Raw genomic sequence first — 27556 nt, forward strand, 5'->3', positions numbered from 1 at the left:
CCAGTTCAGCATGTAATGCACGTACTGAATGAGGATATGGCTGGTATTGACATATTGAGTAATAGTTTCAAGTTCCTTGGGCATGCACGTCAGTAATACACTGACCAGCTTTGTACAGCTCTGGGGACAGGCATGACATTGACACACTGAATGATATTGACACACAGAACAGCTGTATCTTACTCTGGGGACATGTGACACTGATGCACTGAATAGCTGTGCCTGGCTATGGACACATTGATTCAGTGGGCAAATGGCTCCATCATTGGCAGAATCAAATATTGGACAGCAAAAATGCTCTTCATCACGGCCCAAATGTCTGTTCAGTGGAGATGGACTACCAAGGGAGGCTTTGAGCATACATCCTTGGCACTGATACCTCAAGAGGCGTAGGTTGGTTTCAGTGACATGTGAAAAACTGATACACTGATTGGAATGACTGATCCCAGGAATACATGTAACACAAGACATCAAATGGCAGAGGCTAACCTGTGACACACACGCACAGCATGCCACACTAAGTTGTTGACACAGACTCCAGGACATGCCACTTGCATAGTAGCGGAGACCAGATATAAACATGGAAATTCAGCACTTACATTGTATGACTTTAATAGTATTTGATTGATGCAAAGAAATTAGGTGCCAACTGCTGATTCACACCAGCATTCAAGGGCACTAATGGATGTCACCTTTAGCCTGAATAGTTTTGTAACTGTGTTGGGAAATAGTGAAAGGATTTTTTTATTCATTCGTGGGACATGGACATTGCTGGCTGTCATGATGTGGAGATGCTGGTGTTGGACTGGGGTAAACACAGTAAGAAGTCTCACAACATCAGGTTAAAGTCCAACAAGTTTATTTGATAATAAACCCACAAGCTTTCGGAATGCTGTTCCTTTGTCAGGTGAGTGGAACTTTCTGTCAAATAAACTTGTTGGACTTTAACCTGGTGTTGTGAGACTTATGGCTAACTAGCCAGTACTTAGTACCTATCCCTAATTGCTCTTGAAAGATGATGGTGAGCTGCCTTCTTGAAACACTGCAGTCCATGTTGACCCACAATGCCGTTAGGGAGGGAATTCCAGGATTTTGACTCAGTGACTGAGAAGGAACAGTGATATATTTCCAAGTCAGGTGGTGAATGGCTTGGAGGGGAACTTGCAAGTGGTGGTGTTCCCATGTATCTGCTGCCATTGTCCTTCTCGGTGGAAGAAGTGCTTTTGAATTCCTTTACTTTAACGGAGAAAAGATCAGCTGGGTTCCGTTACAGGCATTTACAGTTCTGCTGCATTATTTTCCAATATTTGCTGCATCCAGAACAACCCAGGAAAATATCATGTAGCTCTCGAGACTGAATCAGATTAGCTCATCAGATCCCTGTATGCCCATGGATTCAACCTATCAATATGTGCACATTTTCAAAACAGGATTTGTTAGTATCATGCAAGTCCCCAGACTGGCTATTTAGTTTGCTTTTGTTCGTAGAGTCATAAAATTTTATAGCACAGATAGAGGCCCTTCAGCCCATTGTGTCTTTGCCGGCCATCAAGCACCTATCTAATCCAATCCCACTTTCCAGCACTTGGTCTGTAGCCTATTCATGTTAAACTGTAGCAGAACAACTGACTGTGGTCCAAGGGTAACTAATCTTTCTGGGAATATGTCTAACACCAATAAAGCAACCGGTCAAACAGGATTACACAATACAATAAGGGGCAATCCATAGGCATTGACATGTTAACATCTATGGGTGAACGAATAAATATATGTGTGATAGTAACACACTCTGTTCAACAGTGACCGGGGACCATCTTGAACCTCCCTTTACTGGGCAATTTATGAACAATTATGGGTAAAATATAATCTCAAACCATTGTATTGACAACAGACTTAGTTTTAATTTGTAATGAGTTATTGTATGCATTCGTAAATCTATAAGGTACCAATACATTAACATGAATAAACCAGGATCTTGTTTCAAATCTAAGGAATGAATTAACTTAATCTATTTCACAAATTTGTTGCAAAGGTTGGAATTATTTCTGTCTTATATCATACTGCACTCTTCTGGCTTGAAAGAACTTACCAATTGGTTTAATCCTATTTTACCTTTAATGAAACATGCAAGCACTTAATGTTTTGAGCAGAAACCTTATGAAGCTCTGTATGAATGGATTATTGTATCTACAATAATTCACTCAGAATACTGGAACTCGTGCATCAGAACTGAAATGTTTTGAACAATTTCTGGGTTATAGAATTACACAATTCAAACCTAATGGTGCTTGCAGACTTAATGGTGGCGGCATCATTGGAATGAATTACTTAGATGTCCAGGTCCAAGAGTTGCAGAAGATCCTGAGGACAAAAGGAACCATCTCGAAAATTGATGATAAAAATTGCAGTTTTTCTTTTAATTTCTGCAATGTGATTTAGGAACAATGAAGAGTTGCAGTGAACATTGTGAATTAAAATATAGAATTCCTGTGTATTCTATTTTGATATCTCTTGCCAATAGTCTAAGCTATAAAATACAGAATAATTTTGGCTGCAGATAACATGGGGCCTGGGTAGCCTATGTCAGCCGTAGATCAGTTCATAGAATTGCTATCACTGAAGGTTGTAAGTTCAAGTTCCACACTAGAGAATTGAACACAATTTCTAGTTTGACTGTCAGAGATCAACCTAACTTGCACATCTTTGGACTGTGGGAGGAAACCGGAGCACCCAGAGGAAACCCAAGCAGACAAGGGGAGAACGTGCAAACTCCACACAGACAGTCACCCGAGACTGGAATTCCCTGGCGGTGTGAGGCAGCAGTGCTAACAAATGTGCCACTATGCTGCCCTCTCGATACAATAGACTACACTTCAATAAAGTACTTAATCAACTATAAAGCACTTTGGGATGTCCTGAAGCCATGAAACACACTATATAATTACAAGATTTTCTTTTCTTCCTTTAGGTTGCCAAACCTGCTGAAAATTTCCAGCATTTTCTGTTTTTATTTCACGTTTTTAGCATCTGCAATAGCTGGCAGTTGTGCCCATCCATGTGAGATTGTTTCCTTGAAGCAGTTGGTAATGATTGCACACATTCAAGATCATTGGCAGGGAAGCCAGGAGTGACTTGATGAAACAAAATTTTGCAGTGAGTTGTTGCTGTGGTGTTTGCAGGATTGAGGCTAGGAGGCCACAGAGATTCAGCACATGAAGGAGCTATAGGAAGCAGATACGTTCAGTGCAGGCTGCAAACCCAAGCTGCACCATTACCTGCGCAAATGGTTGATGGCATCGCTTCCATTGACGTCACGCATGCATTATCTCAAAGGACTCCATTCAGCTTCAATGCCACTGGTAAGAAATCACGATAAATAATAAGGGTGGCATGGTGGCACAGTGGTTGGCAGTGCCAGGAACCTGGGTTTGATTCCCATCTTGGCTCACTGTCTGTGTCGGGTTTGCATGTTCTCTATGGCTGCATGGGTTTCCTCCAGGTGCTCCAGTTTCCTCCCGCAGTCTGAAAGACATGCTGATTAAGTGCACTGGCCATGCTAAAATCTCCCTCAGTGTAACCGAACAGGCACTAGGGTGTGGCGACTAGGGGATTTTGGCAGTAACTCCATTGCAGTGTTAATGTAAGCCTAGTTGTGACAATAATAAATAAACTTTAGACTATAAATACATTTCAGTTATGATCTGGAATGTGCTACCTGAAAATGCGGTAGAAGCAACTCATTCATAACTTTCAAAAGGAAATTGGAGAAACACTTTTTCAGGAAAGTTTTACACAGAAGAACCAGGGAGTGGGACTAATTAAATGGCTCTTTCAAAGGGCTGGCATTGATATGATGGGCCAAACAGCCTATTCTATGCTGCATCATTCTACGATTCTATGGAGTGAGACCCCAAACACAGGCCAGTTATGAGGCAGTTTCTGGCCTCTACCATGTCCTGTACGAAAGAAATGAAATCAGTCTACATACAGCTAGGTTACAGGAAAGGATGTGGAAACTCTGACACCGTAGGTTTAACTGAAATTAGAAAATGAATAATCTCTGGAACAGGGCCCATTCATGTTGTCACCTCTCTTATTTTACTGCTTTATCACAATCCATGCTTTCGTTCCAATGATCATCAACTTTTGGAATGCCAACCTTGCTAGCTTCCTCGCTTCCATTCTTTACAAACTCAAACTAGTCTCAAACATTATGACCTATTTGATCTCCCATATTACACTGTGCCTTCCTATTCCATTGTCCTTATAAAGCTCCACTGACTCCCTGTTCCCCAGTTTTCCGAAACTTTGCCTTCGTTGTCGCAGCTGCACTTCTCTGTGTTAGAAGTATCTTTGAATTCCTGCAACACTTGGATTCCCATCCATTCCCCACTCTCTCTTTCTGTCTGTGCCATTCAGCGGCTGTTCCTTCTGTTCTTATCTCCCACTCTTTCAAATCATGCAACCTTGCATAAAACATCTTAGGGGAAAAAAAACATGCTTTTGGCGCTGTAAATTTCTTCTCTCTCCTACTGTTTTTCCTCACCGTTACCTACCCTGAGTGATTGTCGTATGATTGACAATATACAAATGCAAGTTGTGATCCATCCAGTGTGGACCTTGCTCCAATGGGATAACATACACTGTGTATGTTACACACTGCCTTGCAGATTATTACTCCAGTTATTCTTATTAGAATGTAATATAGGATGGCTGTAAACTAGACTTAGATTCCACAATCATTTGATGATTTGAACTGATGTGGCTTCATTGATCTACATTGCAAAAACAACTCTTAAATTAAACTGAAGTAGGTTGATGAATCAAACCTTAAACTTGAGGGGATACATGAATAGTATTTGCACTCAGGGCAAATATTTTTTGTTAAAGTCACTCAGTTACAATTTTATTTAAACTGCTTGAAATGTGGAGATTATTTGAATCAATCCAAATGCTTTGTTGAAGCCTGGTGACAAGTATTTAAACCCACATTTTTTCCAGTCCTGCATTTGGATGTGAGTGGTACATTTGAGACTGGGATTAAAGAAAACTTTAGTTTGCCAATCATCAAAACAAGGATAATATTAATTATCCAAATAACCATCATAAGAAAAATAATTTACTTTCAGATGACAACAGTACAATAACAACTTGCATTTATATAGTACCTTTAATATAAAAGAATACCAAGGAACAAATTAAGGTATAAAAATTAACACCGAGCCAAAGATTGTTATGATGGGGAACTGTGATAATGACGTGGCGGTGCTGGCATTGGACTGGGCACAATAAGTAGTCTCACAACACTGCTCCTTTATCAGGCGAGTGGAATATCCACTCACTCCACTCACATGATGAAGGAGCAGCACTCTGAAATTCATGATACCAAATAAACCTGTTAGATTTTAACCTGGTGTTGTGAGACTACTAACGCAATAATAGTAGTGCAATATTGTTTTTCTTTATGCTACAAACAGTCAGCATGTTTAGAAAGAATGCAACTTAGATGCTAGGAGAGAAAGATAATTACTCATTTTAGCCTTGCAAGTGGTTATTTTAAGTCGAGTTATTGGATTATTGTTTATTTAAGTTCCCTTTGGATTTCTGATTAGAGTGGCTTACAGGGTCATGTGATGATGTAGAGTCCTAGCTATGTACAGTCCTAGGTCTATAGCAGAGAAAAAAGGTTTTTGCAGAAAATTAGTTTGCAGCTGAAGCCTGGTTGAAGTTAGGACTTTGTAAAGTTGCTCTTATACTCATTTTCTTCTAGAAATCTTCAAGACTGTCCACACTCATTATAGCAAGAATATTTATGGCTGCTAACTGTATTTAAATTGGCATTTAAGTCTGTAAGAGAAATGTTGCTTATTTGGAACTAAAACAGTGATAAGTTAGAAATTAAAGTTGTTTCCTTTCCATTTTAAATATTATTTGACTGTTAATAGTTAAGTTGCTTCATTTGTTAAAGTTATATTTAATCTGTGTTGTTAAATAAAGTTTGTTTCACTTTAAAAATCCTTACTTTGTCTGTGGAATCATTCCTGGAAATAAGAATCCTTTCCTCAAAATAGAACAATTGTTGGCATCTGGTCTGTCTTTATAATGTATCCTGGGGCTCTGGTCTGGGACCCTAACCAACTAAAAATTTAATCAAAGTGGTAATCTTTAGGAGACCTCCTTTTCTGGTACATTGCTGGATCGATGCAGTTTCTTACCTCTGCTCTGAATTGGTAAACTTCAGCAACTTTGCTTTCCGTTTCCATCCTCTCTCATCTTCACATGATCCACCTCTGACTCTTCACTTCCCTTCTTCAACTATCAGAAAATAGTCATTCTTAGTCACTGACTCATGCAGTTACCATGACTACACTTCCTCACAGCCTACACCCTGTAAGGACTCAAGTTTATCCTTCCAATTTCTCCATTTCTGATGCAGCTGCTAAAGCAATCTTTCACATCAGACCTCTGATATAGAATCCTTACAGTGCAGAAGGAGGCCATTAGACTCATTGAGAATGCATTGACTCTTTGACAGATCATCCTACCCAGGTTCTATCCCATGTATTTACCCTACTAATCCCCCTAACTCACAAATCCTGGGATACTAAGAAGCAATTTAGTATGGCCAATTCACCTAACCTGCACATCTTTGGACTGTGGGAGGAAACCAGTATACCTGGGGAGAACATATAAACACCACTCAGAAAGTCACCCAAGACCGGAATCGAACCTGGGTCCCTGGCACTGTGAGGCAGTAGGGCAAACAACTATGCTATCCACAAACATGTCTTCCATTTTCCTCAACTGAGGGTCCTCCTCCCCATGATGGATGACAGGGCCCATGACCATGTCCAACCCATTTACTGCACTTCTGCCCCCATAGCTTGTCCTCCCTCCCAGAATGACAATAGCATCTCATTTGTCCTCATCTTCCATGCCACCAGCCTCTGTACTCAACAAAGCAACCTCCACCTTTCCATCACCTCACAATTAAAGAGCCAACTAAAGTCATTAACAAACCAATGGACAGTGATTTTGCACTGCCCTTGTGATCTTCAGCTCGTTGCACAGGCAAAACATGTGGACGCTAATAATTTTTTTTGTACGTCCTCACGTAAGGGTATGAAGAAAGGCCCCAAAGCAGCAGCACTTTCTCTGTCATTGCACGTTCATTGCTCCAGAGGTTGGAGAGGATGATTCCAGTGATGGGCCAGGGGAAAAGCCTGGGGACATACTTGATGAGGACATTGAGGTGGATGACAGAATGGTTCAAGGGATAGAGACACCAGGGATGATTTGATCTTGTAAACATTCAGCAAGGCATCCAAGCTTACTGGGGCCAATGGCACTTAGAATCATAGAAACCCTACAGTGCAGGAAGAGGCCATTTGGCCCATCGAGTCTGCACTGACCACAATCCCTCAGGCTCTACTCCATATCCACCCATTAATCTCTCTAACCTACACATCTCAGGACTCTAAGGGGCAGTTTTAGCATAGCCAATCAACCTAACCAGCACATCTTTGGACTGTGGGAGGAAACCAGAGCACCCAGAAGAAACCCACGCAGGCATGAGAAAAATATGCAAACTTCACACAGACAGCGAGCCAAGCCGGGAATCGAACCCATGTCCCTGGAGCTGTGAAGCAGCAGTGCTAACCACTGTGATACCGTGCTGCCTGTACTTTCTCCTTTACAAGCCACCATTAACTGGGAGCCCAACCCAGAATGCCAACGCTACGCAGTTACAAGCCTATGCAACATCTGGCACCTATTCAAGCATCCAGCCAACTCAGCCCATTAAAGGAAAAAAATGGTTGTATTACTTTACATGAGCAGAAAAATAGCATAAAAATTTTCCAACCCTAACACAAATTTCAATGTAACCAACAAAAATAATGTTACCTGTGACAGGTTCCTCCTGTGCACCAAGTGCCTTCAACTTAGGTCTGCAAGTGTTGCCTGAGCCCCAATCCCTGCACCCCATGACTCAACTCCTGGACCTGCCTCTCTGTGAGAGTCACCACTCACTCCATGGAGGAGGCTGTGCGCTCTATGTTAACAATCAATGCAGCACACAAATGCTCTGCATGGACTCCTCAATGAAGGGAATCATGCCACACAGACCTTTGTCATTCTCTGCCAGACTTGCCCACGCATCCCTTGGATATCCAGCATCTGCCACCATCTGCCTCGGATGCAGTATGGTCCTGGTCTTTATCAATTCTCCCACTGTCGGTGCCCTGTGACCTCTCTGCTTCTGCCAACTCCTCACACAAGTGTGATGCACCTTCAGTACTGTGCACTACCCACCCGTGCCAACAAGCTACTGCCTACTGGCATGTGAATATCTGCACTGGTGCCTGGTTCCAAGAGACCGTGTGATGCTGATGCAGGAATAATGTCTTCCTGGGAGCTTAACAGGAGTTCCTTGGGGTAGCCAGAGGCTCCTGTGAATGACGAATCTGCAGAAGGAAGGCACAAGATCAGTAAATTCAATTATTATAGTCACTATGTATGCCAGACGGGCTGAGGAGGCATGGAGACCTGCTGCATGATGCCATCTGTGTTGGAAATTTAATAGGCTGCAACAGCTTATCTTTTGATGAGAGAACCCCATTATGTTTCCAGTAACCGCAGCACACACATCTGTATTATTGAAGAACTCTCACAATACGTAAAAAGCACAATACGTGAAATATTATCCACATTTTAATCATTTTGTGGAAAGTGAGAGATGGTTGGGAGAATCCCTACAGTGCAAAAGGAGGCCAAGTGGCCTGGAGTGGGACTAGAACCTGGAGCTTCTGGCTTAGAGGCAGAGATGTTATCCTTTGCACCACAAAGCCTCTTTATAATGGTGAACGCCATCATAAATTCTTGGCCTATTAAGCCTGCACTGACACCAATCCCACCCAGGGATCCTCATAACCCCATTGCAAATGTTTACACTGCTAATTCCCCACTGGAGGGGACAATTTACCATGGCCAATCAACCTCACTTACATATCTTTGGACTGTCAGAGGAAACCGGAGCACCCAGAGGAAACCCACACAGACATGGGGAGAACGTGCAAACACCACACAAACAGTGACCCAAGGCTGGAATTGAACTCGGGACACTGAGCTGTGAGGCGGCAGTGATAGCCACAGTGCCACATATATCATAAATATTCCTTAAGAAATTTTGTTATTGTGTATTTAAAAATCTATGGAATTTTATCAAGAAGAGGAGGGAATGACAATCCAGACTTTTAAAATTGTTTTTTTTTCAGAGCCAGAGAGGTTATTGAAGAGAATTTATGATGGAGTTCACCATTACAAAGAGGCTTTGAGGTGCAAAGGATAACATCTCTGCCTCTATGCCAGAAGCTCCAGGTTCTAGTCCCGCTCTGGGTTCAATGTGCACTCCAGGAGTTGCTGGCCAAGGAAGCTGCATTCATAATGGGGCCAAACAAGTTGAGTATTACCTGGCAAATCAGTCCAACATGCACTGAAGCCAAGTAATGAGTGTAGGAATAATTTCTGTTCTGACATGCAATGGAATGAGTGCTGGAGTCTCTCCCATAGCCTCAGATTACAATGTATACTGCGTGTAAATATTTTTAAGAAGCGGGTTGATGGGTTCTTGATAAGAGAGGGGATTAAGGGTTATGGGGAGAGGGCGGGAAAGTGGAACTGAGCCACGACAGATCAGCCATGATCTTATTGAATGGTGGGGCAGGCTCGAAGGGCTAGATGGCCTACTCCTGCTCCTATTTCTTATGTTCTTATGTTCTTATAAGTGCATGTTGCCACATCAACTCAGAGTCCGAGATAACACACCAGCATCAGACTAATAAGAACTCAGTTCTACCTTATTCAACGAGGCTGAATTCAAGGCCTTTTGGCTAAGATCAAGTGTAGTTTTTGATGCTGCACTAGATAGAGGTCAGTAAGGTTACACAGGCTTCATTTGAAGCAATTTTTTGAACGGCATCTCAGCTTTTTGGCTAAGATGTAAATGAGATCAAACACTGGAAGGGGTGCAATGCCTGCTCCTATCAGCTTGGATCGTACAGATCAAGCTCAAGACAGGAAGAGGGCAGCCTGTCTTGTCAGCTTGGATCTGTAATGTCTCTCTTTGATAGGGACTTTGATTGGATATAGCTAAAAAAAATTCAACAAGGCTGAACAGTTTTTACAGTGAGAATAGTAAAAGTGCAGCTTCTGGCACTTATACAGTTAAACTCCAAAGTCCAACATTTATTGCTAATGATACCCACGCCTCCATAAGGTTCACTGTTGTAGTCTTTGTAGATAACACAGAATCAGTGATTCGACCTGAACTTTTGCTTTCACAACATTGTGTGAAAAAGTGGCTATTAATTTCACGCCTGTTGGCTTGGTTCTAATTTCCCCTTATTGTTTAAACCCCACGAAAGGAAATAATTTCTCTGCATCCTTGTTATCAAACCCTTTCAATATTCCAAGCATCTCAATTACTTCACCCTCAGATCTTTTACACTGAGAGAAATAGAAAGCACAGTTGACACAACCTGCCCTCACAATTTAACCCTCCCAGCTGTGGTAATCTTCCGGTGAATCCTTGCCAAACCCAACATGTGCTTCCTGAGGTGAAATGGCCAAAACTGTACAAAGCATCGGTCATTTAAAGTACTAGTGAATGGAATTTATTGTTGAACGTGACATTGCTGGTTATTTAACGTTCAACAACTTTTTTTTCCCTCACAGGAACTTGAAACAGGGAACTTTAAACAAATGGAATCAGTCAAATTCCATGTTTATCAGGATTTACGCTTGGTCAATCACATTCTACCAATTCATTCACATTAAACAAAGGAAAATTGCACAGACCACAACTCAAGCACCCTAATCATGATGCTTGAACCCCTAGTGTGTGCTCATTTTATGTTCAACTCTGGACTTGGAGCATCGAGTCACAACATTTATCCCTCTATCAATAGTGGTTTTCATTAACCCCTGGAGCAGGAAATAGGTCCCACAGCCTGGAGTGACAATTGGAAGTTGCACATACATTGGCACTTCTGAATAAGACACCTCGATTATCATTAAAGAGCACGTGAATTAATATCACAAGTGAAAGGGAGTTTTACCAATAGAAGCATAAACCTGTGCACTCAGACTCTCAGGATATTGTGCCAACAAAATTAGCTGTGCTCAAGTTCCCTAATATGTGGTGATTGAAACTCTAACCTTGATGGAATGGGGTTGACTGCTCAGATCGCCTGAAGTAATCCTTAAATCCTAATAAATTACAGCATTTAAATGGAAGGATTATCATTTAGTTTTTTTTTAAACAATGCATGTATACGGATTTGAAAAGTATAAGGCACATCTTTAACAAAATGCAGAGTCGTACTGGGCTGTCGAAAATTAAACTGAAAATTGACTGTGGTTTTGTTGAATGAGGACTTCAACACAAGAATGTTCCCATGCCCTCGATATTAATGAGGGTGTTAACCTGTTTAAATAAATGGGTTGGTGTTGCTATTAAAGGAGCTAATTAAAAGAGAAGTGGCAATGTGAACGTGTGAAGTGCTCACCACCAGTGACTTTCGGTTTGAGAAGTGAACTGTACGTGCAGGGGGTGACAGTCGGTGAGAACAAGCCAAATTGCTGTGGGACCGTGCCTGGCTGCAAACCATTTCCTAAGGACCTAACCAAATAGTGAAATGAATCTTTCGCAAAAGAAAACGGAACTGTCTCAGTACAGCAGCTAAACCTATCTGATTGAAAAGGGGTCCAAGTTGCCCAACCGAGAACCCAACTCTGTCAACTGGCTGGCGCGACTTGCCTTCTGTTACATCGCTGGCTGCTTTCTTGAGCTGTGAGCTGTTGAGGAGCTAACTTTTGTGAAAGACATACACTATTATGTAACTAAAACAAACACTGCCCAGGCTTATGAGGCCGTGAAGCTGAGTTGAAGTTGAGTTGAAGCTGAACCCGATTATAGCTGCGCTGCTGGAATTCTGAGACCAAATAATTGTTCTCGTTGCTGAAGCTTTGCTTTGACCATCACATTATCATTGGCCGTGCCCGTGAGATAGTTAAAATAATTCAGTCTCTTAACTTTGAAGGCGAACTACAAATTGAGTGACCAATGTTGTGCCAAATCCACTTTCTGTTGGAGTCCATGTGTGCAGGCGCTGTGACAAAATGTTTGGTCTTTGAAGAGTTAGGTTAGGCCAGTTTCATATTTTAAAAAAAACTGCATCAGCCAGATGTGTCCACATATAACAAAGATAGTCCACAAATGGCCGATTCAACACGCGAATAATCTCTTCACGTCGAGTTGATTAAATGTCCATCTGAGCCTGTTGTCTATTGAATTCACCAGTCACCTTGTCGACTGATTCATTGTAGGGGTGTAATCAGATGTGTTTTCACTGTTCTTTATATCCGTGTCTGCCTGCCAAAGCCCAGCGCTTTGTTTGTTTCTCCTCTGCAAGGAGATTTTAAGTGAACCCATCCGTCTAAAGACCTAATTCCCAACTGTTGTCAAGAGTTTTAAAGGCAGGCAAGTTGAAACGTGTGAGTGGCATCGAGAAGAGATATTGGCAGCACCCTTTGTTTAGTGAGACATTCTTCTCCTCAGATGCTCCTTGTTAAAGGTAATCTTCAAAGGGGCCTCTTCTGTTGCAAAAGGAACCAATCAATAAATGTCAGGCCTTCGAGCCATTCATTAGTTCTGTTCGTTGCCTATATGTAACAGGAGTTAACAGAATTGTGTTCCTAGCACTTATCCATGTTCCTCCAGACATTAATTTTTCAAGGGTCGGGCAGGAGAAAGTAAAAGAACTATATAATCACTTTTTTTAACATTAATCCCAAATACATGTACTGTAGGGTACTGATTATTTAGAGTAGCACTTTGAATAAGTATTTGCACAATGTGCTTTTTACTATAAAAAGCTATGCTAAACAATAGTTAACCCTCACAAATATTCCCAACGATGGAGTCATTTCCATTGTCCAAATAGATGGGAGATTTTGTGAGCATCCCATGCATTCTCCAGTAAGCATTCTATTGTGATTAACTGGACCACGTGGAGGGAACCCACGCTGACACGGGGAGAACATGCAGACTCTTCACAGACAGTGACCCGAGGCTGCAATCAAACTCGGGTCCCTGGTGCTGTGAGGCAGCAGTGCTAACCACTGTGCCACCATGTAGGTCTGTCAGAGCTCCTGGACATCAGGTTAGCATGGATGTCACCTGCTTCCATTGTGAAAAAGGGGCACATTAAATTCTGCCCTTAGTGTGTAAGCCACTTTCTCTAACACACTGTTAAACCTGGTCTACTCTAACTTGAGGCAACAATAAGAAGTCGCACATCACCGGGTTAAATCCAATAGGTTTATATGGAATCACAAACTTTCAGAGCACTGCTCCTTCATCAGGTGAGTCAGGTTCACTCACCTGATGAAGGGACAATGCTCTGAAAGCTTGTGCTACCAGATAAACCTGTTGGACTTTTACCTGCTGTTGTCAGGCTTCTTACTGTGCCCATCCCAATCCAATGCTGGCATCTCCACATCATGGCTACCATTGATACCGCAAACCATCAGCTCAAAGTGGAGGGGATTTTCAAGAAGATTGGACATATCAACTCACCTGATGAAGGAGCAGCACTCTGAAAGCTCATGCTACCAAATAAACAGCTAATCAATTCTTAAAGGTACAGACAATGTGAGTGGGCTGTAAAGACTCACATTCCAATCATTATGCATGTAAATTGAGTTTGTGTCTTTGTGTCATTTTTCGACCAGAACTCCTAGCCACCTGACGAAGGGACAAGCTGTCCTGAAAGTTTGTGGTGTTTGCTACAAGTAAACCTGTTTGGACTTTAAACTGGTGTTGTGGGATTTCTTAATGTTGACTAGGGCAGCAAGCTGGGTGAGATTCAACTATTCCTCTCTACTTAGTATGTAATTTGTTGCTGTTTTGCCTTTCCAATGACACGTACTATCGCAGACACTCCTCGCTTTGACTTCAGAGCTAGATTGATACATACAGTGCAGGAGGCCATTCAGCCCATCGAGCCTGCACCGACAACCATCTAACCTAGGCCCTATCCTCATAACCCCACGTATTTACCCTGCTAGTCCCCGAAAAAAGATTCACAAATGCTTTTTTTATCTTACAATTTTACCAACAAATTCAGAAAAAAAAGTTACACGTGCAGATTCCATGCAAATAAGAATATTGAGATTCCATTCTCTGTGACAATAAGTATTGCTCATTTTCACTTACAAATCAGAAATACAGTAGCCACACGTGGGATGTAAAATTCTTCTTGCCAGCACTGATGGAATTGCTGATTGCAGGCAAAGTTAAACATTTACTCTGCAGTGTTTATTCTGGTGTTTGTTATTTGGAGTTCTGATCTGAAATCTTCAACGACTAGATAGTCAGATGTGATCAGCCACTGACCCTGGGTGCAGGGGAAGAGAAATCAGTCTATGTCGGCTGTGTCAGAGAGGATCATAAAGAACTGGCCACTCTTTTCTCTTCATGTCAATTCAAAGTGAGTTTAAGTTTATTTATTAGTGCCACAGGTAGGCTTACATTAAGACCGCAATGAAGTTACTGTGAAAATCCCCTAGTCACTACACTCCAGTGCCTGTTTGGGTACACGGAGGGAGAATTTAGTGTGCCTAATGCATCTAACTAGCACCTCTTTCAGGCTGTGAGAGGAAACTGAGCACCCAGAGGAAACCCACACAGACAAGGGGAAAACATGCAGCCTCCACACAGGCAATGACCCAAGCTGGGAATCGAACCCAGGTCCCTGCCGCTGTGAGGCAGCAGTGCTAACCACTGTGCCATCACGTGGCCTGCAAAATGGAGCGTGACGTAACTAGACTGTCAATTGGTCCTGACTCCGTTTCATGCTACAAATGTAGACGAATTTGACTCTCATTTGCCTCTTAGTGTCAGTGCAAATTGGAAACACAGATGGTCCGAGGCTGCTGTGTGAATGCACAGTCAGTGACATCAACGGTTCAAACTGTGGCAGGAAACAGTAATTCTACCAACTCATCTGCCAGAAGTTCAGAGATGAAAATTGGATGGTCTCAAGTTTTGAAATTCTGTTTCCTGTGGTTTTATACTTGCTATAATAAAGTCAGTCGGACTGTTTTTATTCTGCGTGCCAAACATTAAAACTTGGGGCTGGGTTCCAAAAACATGTAGGCAGCTCCACAAGTGAGGTTGTGGTTACGTGAACAGATAAAAGTAACAACGGATATAATTTGATCAAATAGAAGGGGAGGATTAATTTTTGTAGCTGTGCATTCGGAGGAAGCCTAAATATAGCAGCAACGTTTCCCTCCATTTCTATTGCTATTTCTATCTTTTAGAACACAATTTCACAGAGAAATAACATGAAAAATCTTCTTGCTATGTTTGCAATGACACACTATTGGGGCAGTCGGAGGATACCTCCCCATGTTGAAATTTTTCCTAAAATGTCATCAAAACCGATATCTTAATTGTAAGTTTCTGAGAAATCCCTGACTGTTCTTTCACTTTATCTTTCTCCCATAAGGGTGGAATTTTCCCAAGCAAAAGCTGGAATTTTCTGACCTTGCCTGTGGCTGAGATTTTCCAGTCTGCTGTGAATGGAGATTTGACTGGTTCTCCATTCTCGCTGCCAGCGGTAGGGAGAGACTGGAGAATTCCAGAAAGAGGCAGTGCGAGACCAGAGAATTTCAGAAAGAGTGTCAGGTCCTGACTGAAGCCCAATGTGTTTCCCCCCCCCCCCCCCGATCTTCCCACATTCTGCCATTTTAAAGGTGGGGACTGTATTTTGCACCTTCGTGGTGAGGACTGGGGCCTAAAGAAGTCAACAAGCTTAGCTCCACAGAGACCAGGGCACCTTTTCAAAAGGGTATCCCAATTTCAAATCCACACTAAAGACACATCCGTTTCCCCCTGGCGTCCATTTGCTGGCATCAGGTCTTTGAGGGAATGCACCCACCACTGCCCCCCCCCCCTCCAAACAGCCCCCTCCCCCTATCTCAGGTATCAGGACATTGGTGCCCTATTCATCATGCCCCCCTTATCCTGTATGAAGAGAATGCCCGCTATTGGGTTGCCTTTGGAACACAGACCCTTCTGGCCATGCCCTTTGCTGGTGAACCAGGTTACCATTCAGTTAAATACATTAAGTATGGTAAAATGGCTTAACACCAGATCATCATATGTTTCCAGTTGCCAGCTTGGCACTGCCAGGGGGCAAACACAGTAAGAACTCTCACAACACCAGGTTAAAGTCCAACAGCTTTATTTGTTAGCACAAGCCACTAGCTTTCGGAGCGCTGCTCCTTCACGCTCCGAAAGCTAGTGGCGTTTGCTACCAAATAAACCTGTTGGACTTTAACCTGGTGTTGTGAGATCTCTTAGTGTTTACCCCAGTCCAAAGCTGGCATCTCCACAGCAGGGGGCAATGCCAGGGCATTGTCCCTGACCAGCCATGTCCCTGACCAACGGTGGCTACACTGGCCTCAAGCCCCTGGCATCATCATCATCATCTCTGTCTTTGGAGACCAGTAGAGATTCCCAATGACGTTACATCACACTGGCAGCTGAGAACATGCGATGTTTCCAGATGATATTGCGTTAAGCCATTTTACCATATTTAATGTATTTAATGGTAATCTGATTCACGCCCTCACTGGGCATGAACCTGGCAACATTACCGGTGGGGAGAATCCTGAGATCTCCCCGTCGTAAATCCTGTTGTGGCCTGCTTGTGAGAGTTTCTGGTTATATCGGGATTTGAGCTTGTGTCAAACAGGGTTAAAAAAATCACCCCCTAATATCAATTGTTTTTGTAGTCCTGCATTTATTCTTATTATTTGATATCCCCAAATTCTTTTGTCTTGTTTGCAATTTTCTGCTCACTGGCTGTTTTTAAACTATTATGAGTCCTGAGGAGGATACATTTCCTTCTTTGCTTTTGAGAGAAGGGATCATGAAGTCATTTTTCTTGGAATTTTGCCTTTGCAATGTCTTGAATGGACCAACTGAGCAGCCAGATGCAGTTTCTTAGGATGCTTTTTATGCATATATATCTGCATTTTTTGTTTGCAATCTCATTTTGCAGGAACAAAATCCTAACAGAAACGGTAACAAAGGAAAAAATGATAAGCGTTGAAACAGCAGATCAATTAGGTGAGAATCTTATCACACTCAACTGCAATATGTGGTTGCTTTAAAGACATACGTGTGACAGATCAAGAACCAAAAGGCAATAAAAGGAATAGGTTGCTTGCTTGCACATCCATCATTCCCTTGTAGAACAGCGGGGTACATGTACTGTCACAAACATTCCACTGTTTAATTGACATAATGATGAGAAGAGAAGCTGAAAAATGATAACAAAAGGACGAGAAAGCTTTTAGCACTTACGTAACGCCAAACATGATCTGTAAATCCAACTAGATCTCGAAGCGTTTCAATTTTTTCTAATATTCCATCAACGGCTGAAACATGCTCTCAGTATAGTGTTGGATCCGTTTGTTTCCTTGTGCAGGTTGGAATATTGGGCCTTAGCTGTCAAAATAAGAGTGAGGCTAATGTTGCTTTCTGTTAGTTACATGGTGCAGCAATAGCAGGCAAGCAGCAAATACTCCAAATATTGCATTGTATTCATGGGCAAAAGCAGCAAGGCAGTATTTGACTGAGTGTGGCGTCAAGGAGCCTGAATAAAACTGAAGGTCATGGAGAAAAGTCTCCATTGGCTAGACTCAAAGAAACACAAAGGAAGGTCGTTGTTGGAAGCAAATCATCTCAGCCCCAAGACATCACTGCAAGAGCTCTTCAAGCCAGTGTCCTAGGGCCAATCACCTTCAGTTGCTTCATCAATGACCTTTCCTCTATCATTAGGCCAGAAGTGGAAATGTCCACTGGCGATTCAATATTTGTGGGCAGCATGATGGCACAACAGTTGGTACTGCCACCTCCCAGCACCAGGGATCCGGGTTCGATGCCCAGCTTGGGTCACTGTCTGTGTGGAGTCTGCACATGCTCCCCGTGTCTGCGTGGGCTTCCTCCACGTGCTTTAGTTTCCTCCAACAGTCCAAAAGATGTGCTGGTTAGATGCATTGACTATGCTAAAAATTCTCCCTTAGTATACCCAAACAGGAGTGTGACAACTAGGAGATTTTCACAGTAACTTCATTGCAGTGTTAATGTAAGCCCAGTTGTGACACTAATAAATAAATCCCACCAGCATGAATGATGTAACATTTGAGCTGGAGTCTTATTCCTTCAGATATTAATTGTTGTTGGGGATATTTTCAATATTTCTTGACCTTTCTGTTTTTCTTTTTGATGCTGGATTCAACATTGAATTCACCCACTAAAAATTACATTTCTTTCCCTTTCCTGGTGCTGATGATCTCAAAATTCTTCAATGTGATTAATTAAGGAAATGCACAGTTGTTAGTTGTATCCCAGAAACAATATTTTTCACTGTATCCCAAAACATGTGACAATAATAAATCAAATCAAATCAACAATGCTCAGTTTTCCTCACTGCCCTGGTAACAGCTCACAGCTCCACCAACTTGCCGTGCAAAAGTAAAAAACTAACTGTCCCTGGCAAGTTTAACAGGTGACGTGGAGATGCCGGCTTTGGACTGGAGTAAACACAGTAAAAAGTCTCACAACACCAGGTTAAAGTCCAACAAGTTTATTTGGTAGTAAATGCCACCAGCTTTTGGAGCGCTGCTCCTTTGTCACGTGAGTGGACAGTTCTGATCAGAACTCCCCACTCGCCTGACGAAGGAACAGCGTTGCGAAAGCTAGTGGTGTTTACAACCAAATAAATGTGTTGGACTTTAACCTGGTGTTGTAAGTCTAACAGATGCCATGACACACTCTTCTATTGAAAAATAGCACAGTGGAGTCTGAATCATTAAATGGTTTCAGGAAGGAGATAGGTACATTTCTGACAAAATACAGGTTAAAGGGACCTAGGGAACAGGGAGGTGGATTTGAGACCAGGAAGAGATCAGCCACCATCAGACGGAATGGCGGAGAAGGCTGAAAGGAATGAACTGCCGACAGCTCCGAATTCCTATGAAATACGACCCAATGTGAAAGTAACAGAAAAAAAGATCACAAATGATACGTTCTCAATTCATTGGATCCCAACAAACATGATGCTCTGTTGAACTCCGTATGGTCTGCATGTGACTCCAGAGCCAGAGCAATGTGGCTGACTCTCAAACTGCCCTCTGAACAAGCGCAACGAGGGATGGGCAATAAATGCTGGCCAGCCAGCGAGGCCCACAAATAATTAATTAAAAATACGTCTAAGGCAACAGCGTCAGACGGACTCATCATAAATCACGGAATCCCTACAGTGCAGAAAGAGGCCATTTGGCTCTTCAAAAGAGCATCTTACCCAGGCCCTCCCCTCTGCCCGATTCCTGTTACTCCACGCTTTTAACGTGGCTAATTCACCTCACCTACTTCTTTGGACACGAAGGAGCAATTTAGCATAATCAATCCAGCTGACCTGCACAGCTTTGGAGTTGGCAGACAATTTTTCACCACACTAGTTTCTAATTTCCATTCTAAACAATGTAAAAATGACAGTAGAACTAGGAAATGAGTCTTCAAAGAGCTTGGGCTGTCGTTCTGTGAGCATCAGTGGAAAGTATAGCAGGGGTGATAAAAATCAGCTGCCGATTTGTGATCTGCCCGTTTCGTAGTGGCATGGATCACTCGCACCCCCCTCTCCACCCCCACCCCTCACAGACTCCAAAATCTGGGTGCAGGTAGTCAGTGTGAGGAAGGGGAGACCAAGGGGAACAGTTGAGGAATTCTAACGTGCACCGTTCCAAATTTAGTTCTGTTGTTGAGAGGGCTAAGGAGTGGAGGATCACTTGCTTCAGGGGAAAAAAAGACAGTGGGGAAATTAAATCGCAATTCAAATGCTGTGACAAAGTGTCAGAATAGAATGGATCAGTGATAAAGTGCCACCACTAAGCAGACTTTCTTGTGTAATGAAAATGCTCACTAAAATTCAGCTACAACTAATTCTTACCAAAGGTCAGTGTCACAGACAGCCATGCGCTGTGAGAAGTATTTCCAGTTCTGAGGTAATTGAACAATTTGGTCAATTAGACTTGTGGAGATATTTAATCCATGTACTAATGCAACAAAATAAAACAAACAACAAATTATTGTGAGGAGCTTCACGACAGGATAGTAGCGCCAAGTTATTGCATTATAAACTTAATGTAGCTGTGCTTGAGTAGAAAAATGATGGTTATATTTGGGCACCACTTTTAAAGGTCATTACTGCATTTGTCCACATTCTAACAATGACTGGGGGCATGATTTTGCTCTTTGGGTCAGAGCCCTGGCCTCAGGGTCAAATGGGGATGCAACTGGGGCGAGGGGTAATACCCACCTGATGGTGATTTTTTTTTCCCAGATTGGCCAATTACGGCCAGAGAGTGGGCTTGCTGTCCAATTGAGGGGAATGGGTGGCGTGTTTGAAGCTGGAAGCCCAATAGGAGGTCCTCCAGCCCCAAGGATGCAGAACTACGCAGTGCAACTAAGTGTGAGAGCGGGTGCATACATTTTGAGATGCCCTCTCCCTGACTTTATAAATGTTTTCATTTAAAAGTGTCTTCAGTAGTCGGGCCACTGTCATGGAAGGGTCCTCCTCTGCAGAGCAGCCGGCAGCTGTGACCAGTTAGGCCTCGAGGCCGGCCTGGAAAGCTGGCAGGTACTTTACAGGAGGCCTGCATGGGTTTCCTCCGGGTGATTGGAGTCAGCAGTGAAGAACCAAAACGGTGGCTGCAATCTTCCCAAAATCTCGTTGGAGGAACTTCCTACTCATAAAAATTCAGGAATTGAAATGACCTTTGCCTCAGCTTTACTTGTTTTGTAATTAATAAGCGCTCAAGTAGATATGATTGCAATCTGACCACACATGAGCGCTGCCAGAAGTTATTATGAAAAATATAGGCCGTGAGGTCAGGCAATAGCGTTACAATGTTTTGTTAATGCAGAATGCCATGTTTGTTGCATACACAAATAATTGGAGGAGAATCTGAATTGTGTAAATCAGTAGCACACACTTCGGACGGAATTCTCCGGCTGTGCTGGTCTAAAAGCCGGAAATTCCCGCCTGGCCGTCAATGGCGTTTCACATTCACCGCCGCCCGCCCGCTAAAATTCCAGTGGCGGGGCGGGATGGGAGAATTCCGGCCAAGGTGTCTCCTGACTAATAATTCTTTGTTGAACTATTCCCCGTGGTTTTTATTTTAAAATATCAAACTATGTCAGAAACTGCTTGACATTCCTGGAAAGCACCCACCCCTCTCCCATCAGAGCGTCAGTAAGAAGTAAAAGAAATGTGTACCTCTGCATAGATGTAAACAAGGATTGGAGAAACCGTCCCCTCGGCGCACAACAGATAAACTCGGCCGAATTTAGTTTTTTTAAGGAGTGTCACATTTTGAGCTGTAACCTTGCACGGGCACGCATTTCACAATGAAGAATAAAAATAAAACCAACAATATTCAGGGGAATAAAATGCTGGATAAACTCAGCGGGTCTGGCAGCGTCCACGGAGAAAGAAACACTGTTTCTCTCCCCTGATAATACGACCTGTTGATTTCATTCACCATTTTCTGTCTAAATTTCACATTCACAGCATCCACGGTATTTTGCTTTAAATGTTCAGAGGAAAGCGATTTTGCAGAAACAGATTTTCGTTGCATTCCAACTTGTGAGGACTGTTCAAAAGCGCTCCACTGGCTGTCTGGCACATTTGGACATCCAAGGGTCATTAAAAGCTCTGTATAAATGGAAATAGGTCTTTAGAAGAAAATGTCCAAATATCCTTTCATTCTTACCCTGACCCAGAACCGGAAGAAAAATTAGAGAGAATCTTTTCGTCTCCATTAAGTCCAGTGATAAAGAATAAAACAGGAGCCCAACTTATATAAGTTTTTATTTACAGGGTTATTATAACAAGCATCTCCCAAACTGAATCCTGAATTCCATAGAATCCCTACAGTACAGAAAGAGGCCATTCGGCCCATTGAGTCTGCACCGACCACAATCCCACTCCCATATCCATACATATTTTACCCACTCATCCCTCTAACCTACACATCTCAGGGCACTAAGGAGCAACTTTATCATGGCCAATCAACCTAACCCGCACATCTTTGGACTGTGGGAGGAAACCGGAGCACCCGGAGGAAGACCACACAGACACGAGGAGAATATGCAAGCTCCACACAGACAGTGACCCAAAACAGGAATCCAACCCAGGTCCCCGGAGCTGTGAAGCAGCAGTGCTAACCACTGTGCTACCGTGCTGCCCTATTCCAGTCTGCTCTTATTTAAAGGAACACAAGTGAATTACTCGTTAATGGCCAAAATCTGCCTCAAATTAAACACAATGAGGGGACTTTTCCCATTCTGCCTACCATGGGAATCATAGTGGGTGGGAGGGTTGTGGGGGTGGGTGGGGAACCAAATGTCTGTTGACCTCGGGCGAGATTTTCCGGTTTTAGGAAAAGCGTGGCTGGAAAATCCCACCCTATTAATATATTACTTACACAATAAACAGGGGAAGTAAAAACGTGAACCAGAACAAGAGATTGTGAAAGCCCCAAGGGGAAAAAAAAATGAGAAGTAATTTTAAAAAAGTATCGTGCCTTTGTTTTCCCCACTCTTCGTTTGCTATGGCTCCACTCCTGTGCATTTAAATCTTTCTGCAGTCTATAGCAGCCCTTCTTTCAGACAGATCTCAATCAGAGACTTAATTATATATTCCCAAATGTCTATGTCTGCACTCAGCTCATCTGCTCTATTCCCCAGAGCGCGTCAAGCTCCTTTGTTGTCTGCTTTCCAGCCATGTATCCTCTGTCTTCCAAACACACTCACTAGCTTTCTGCCATCCATCGTCACCCTTCTAAGTCTGCCTGCTGGTTCTCATCACCCCGTCAAACTAGTTCAAACTCTCCTGAACAGCACTGGCCAAACTCCCTGCATGAATATTGGTCCCATCCCTGCTACACTTACGAAAGCCATCTGGATTGTACAGGTCCCATTTCCCCAGAAGCAGTCCCAAGGCCTTAGCAACCCAACTACCACACCCACCCCCTGTCATTATGGTATTCTGGTCTTTATCAGCTTTGCTTTATCTCATTTCAGTAACAGATGGCTCCAGTTATCATCTGGAGATTATTATCTTTGCGGTCCTCCTTCTCATTCTCTCCTAACTGCCAAAACTCCGTGTTTAGCATCTCACCTCTCCCTCCAGCCAATGTCATTGGTGCTGATGTGAAACATGACCTCTCCCCTCAGAATGTCCTGTAGCTGCTCAGTAACATCCTTGACCCTAGCAACAGGGAAGCAATATATCATCCTAAATACGCTTTCCGTGCTACGAAAGTGGGCATCCCCCACCCACCTTATTATTCAGTTCCTTACTGCTGCTCTCTCAGATGGTCATCAGAGATCCCAGAGTAATGAGGAACAGGGGAGTTATGTCCATAAGGATGTAGGAGCAGATGTAGGCCATTCGATCCGTCGCATCTACTCCCTCATTCGATGGGATCATGACTGATCTGAAATAATAATCCTCAACTCCTTTCCCCCACTTTAACCCCCCATAACGCTTGATGCTCTTACAGGGGAAGCAATGGCCTAGTGGTGTGATTATCAGGCTATTAATCCAGAAACTCAACTAATTTTCAGGGGACCCGGGTTTGAATCCCACCACAGCTGGTGGTGAAATTTGAATTCAGTAAAAAATAATCTGGAATTAAGAATCTACAGATGACCATGAAACCATTGTCAACTGTTGGGAAAACCCATCTGGTTCACTAATATCCTTTAGGGAAGGAAATCTGCCGTCCTTACCTGATCTGACTTACATATGACTCCAGAACAACAGCAATACACTTGATCCTCAACAACCCTTCAAGGGCAACTAGAGATGGACAACAAATGCAGACCAGCCAGCGATGCCCATGTCCCATAAATGAATTTTTAAAAATTAAAAAGCTGTCTATTAAAAATCAGTGGCCTGGTCAATATTTATTCCTCAGTCAATATCAATGCATTATCTGATCATTATTACATTGTGGGATCTTGTGTGCACTTATTGGCTGTCTTATTTTCTACAGTACGGCCGTCACTACACATCAAAAGTACCTTCATTGGCTGTAAAATGCTTTTGGACATCCTGTGATCTTGAAAGGAGCTATACAAATGCAAGTCTTTCTTTTAGATCATGGTCAGTCCGTATCTCAGTTCTACTTATCCATCATCGCTCCATATGCTTTGATAGACTTATCACCCTAAATAATGAAAATGTTTTGGCTCAGTTCGTCTTCCCTCCCCCCAAAGTTTTGCAAAGAGTTCTGAAAAAAACTGTGACAAAACCTGAATACTATTGAAGGCATCAGAAGAAAAGTATTCATACAACATTTTGAGATAGTTAATGTTTCTGTGAAAATAATAGGCAGTTAGTTGGCTTACAAGTATAAGTACCAATTTGCCTCAACCACTGTCTAAATACATCCAGACTCACTTGTATTTACAGCATACCTAATTTTTAAATCCTTCATACTTTTGAGGAACTATTATAACTACTTATCACAGCTGTATTATCTTCTACACTACAAGGCAGCACCTCCCAAATCCTCAACCACTGCCATCTTGAAGGACAGGATCAGCCGATATCTGGGAACACCGCCACCTGGAGGCTCATTTCCAAGCCATTCGTAACCCTGACTTGGAAATATATCAGGCGTTCCTTCACTGCCGCTGGGCCAAAATACTGGAACTCTGTCCCTAACAGCGCTGTGGGTGTACGTACACCTCGGGGACTGCAGCCGTTCAAGAAGGCAGCTCACCACCACCTTCTCAAGGGCAACTAGGGATGGGCAATAAATGCTGGCCAGCCAGCGACACCCACATCTCGTAAATGAATTTAAAAAAAACTCTCATAGGTATTACTTCTGCAACCGGGCTGAAAGTGCCTTTCCACTATAAGTTCAGCATACTTGGTTTCACCCAGGCACCGACCTTGCAGTGTACAGTACAATGTGAAAGGGAACTGAAGAGACTTGTTTCCGGGCAAAAAGAGTCTTATGGACTTTTACCATGGAACGGGAGCCGACATGGTGCCCGATCCATTCTAAAGCATGATCAGGGGTCAGTTATTTTTGTTTTAAAAACGCTGACTTCAAAATGAAGTGTTTCGCATTCAAGCTCTCACAAGAATTTTGCTCCAACTGCCAGAGGAACCACACCTGCCTACATGTCACTCCTGCACAGAGTGATTGATGTTTGAGGAAGGCAGGCCACGAGTAGCATAAACAGGATGCTGCTGGGCCGGAACTCATACTTCAGCTCCACGTTCTCAGCTAATGTGTAATATGAAGAGAGGCAGAAATGTTTTACTGGCACCACTCCAATGCACAATTACTCCTAATCTAATGGAGCACTTTGACCAATCTCCCATATCTACTCAGGAGCCTCCTACATTTATCTTTGGGCAGGATAATGGCGCTGGACCAGCGTTCTTAATGAAATTAAAGCTCCATAACTTGTGCCATCAGAATCACATGCCAGGTTATCAGATCTATCATGAACAGGGGCCACTAACGTTTATCGAAACCACCTGATTATTTACATCCTGGCAACAATGAAATGATTGTTCTGATAAACCAATGCAATGCAGATTTGTACAAAACTGGACACCTTAATTGACTTTAACCATAGTTGACAATGGGATTTAATGGAAGTGGAATTTTATCAAGAGTTCAAAATTTATGTTAGCTTTTCTTCACAATGGTTTGTGGCACGCTGATAGCCAGCAGAGAACACGGATGCTGTCAGTGATGTTTGCCTGTTGATTCCTCAATGCAATAGTAATGTAGGCAGTGCATGGTGGCACAGTGGTTAGCACTACTGCCTCACGGTGCCAGAGACCTGGGTTCGATCCAGCTTGGGTTACTGTCTATGCGGAGTCTGCACTCCTTTCCTGTGGCTGTGTGGGTTTCCTTCAGGTGTTCCGGTTTCCTCCCACAGTCTGAAAGACGTGCTGGTTACACGTACTGGCCTTGCTAAATTCTCCTTCAATGTACTTGAACAGGCACTGGAGTGTGGCAACTGGGGGTTTTCAAAGTAACTTCATTGCGGTGTTAAAATAATGGTGATGAATAAATAAATTTTACTTTAAGCCCTTTGTTCTATATTCTAATGAGCACAAACAGAACCCACTAATTTACCTCACGTACCAGGTAGACAGGCTGCAATAGCGGTTCCTGAACATCTAGAAGGCAAGTGACGCAGTGGTTAGTACCATTGCCTCACAGGTTCAATTCCAGCTCAGGTTCAATTCTGGCCTTGGGTGACACTGTGTGGGATTTTCACCGTGTCTGCACAGATGCTCTGGTTTCCTCCCATAGTCCAAAGATGTGTAGGTTAGGTGGATTGGCCTTGCTAAGTCGTCCCTTAGTATTCAAAAATATGTAAATTAGATGGATTAGCCATGGTAAATGTGTGCGATTATAAGGATAGGGTGGGTGAGAGGGCCTGGGTAAGATATTATGTCAGTGCAGACATGATAGGCCAAATAGGCTCCTTCTGGCGAGTTACTTTCTGTCTGTACAGGTGGACATTAGAATCATTTTTGTATTCTTGCAAAATGGTCCCGTGTTCTGACAGAGACTGAAGGAGTTTAGTAAGTTTCTTGGGCAGGCACTGGGCAGAAAACAGGAGAAAAAGAGTTCAGGCCAGTATTCTTATTTCTCCATTTTACTGCCGTTCTATGTTAAGATATATAAAACAAGTTATCTTATTTCTCTGTTTTACCTTTTTCTCCTTCTGGGTGACCTCCATCCTCCTAGACCTCAGCTAGGATAGCATCGGTTCCAGGAGCTTTGCTATGAGGCAAGAGTTTTTCTGAATTCTCCGAATTTGCGGGATGATTTAGTAAATATCGTGCTTGGATAGTGATGACTTGTCATTGAGGCAACGCTGCAAACGTAATGTTTCACTTCCAGTTTTTTGCATTACCTCATGCAGGAATTGCGAAAGTAAGTTCAGCAAACATTGAGCATTGGTCTGGAAACAAAGAAAGTCTATTGAGCAATGTTCACTGTGCTCTACCCATAGAATCATAGAATCCCGACAACGCCCATCGAGTCTGCGCCGACAACAATCCCACCCAGCCCCTATTTCCATAACCCCACATATTCATCCTGCTAATCCCCTGACACCAGGGTCAGTTTAGCATGGCCAATCCACCTAACCCACACATCTTTGGGCTGTGGGAGGAAACCGGAGCACCTGGAGGGATGTCACGCAGACACAGGGAGGATGTGCAAACTCCACACAGTGACCTGAAGTCAGGTCTCTGGCGCTGTGAGGCAGCAATGCTAACCACTGTGCCATTGTGCCACCTCGAAGATTTCGACTGTGCTCCAGCATTGTACCAAGTCTTCCAACTCTCATTTCAGTTGCCTTTGG

Source organism: Carcharhinus amblyrhynchos, chromosome 17 (genome assembly GCF_965287045.1).
Source record: "Carcharhinus amblyrhynchos chromosome 17, sCarAmb.v2.hapA, whole genome shotgun sequence".
NCBI classification, from domain to species: domain Eukaryota; kingdom Metazoa; phylum Chordata; class Chondrichthyes; order Carcharhiniformes; family Carcharhinidae; genus Carcharhinus; species Carcharhinus amblyrhynchos.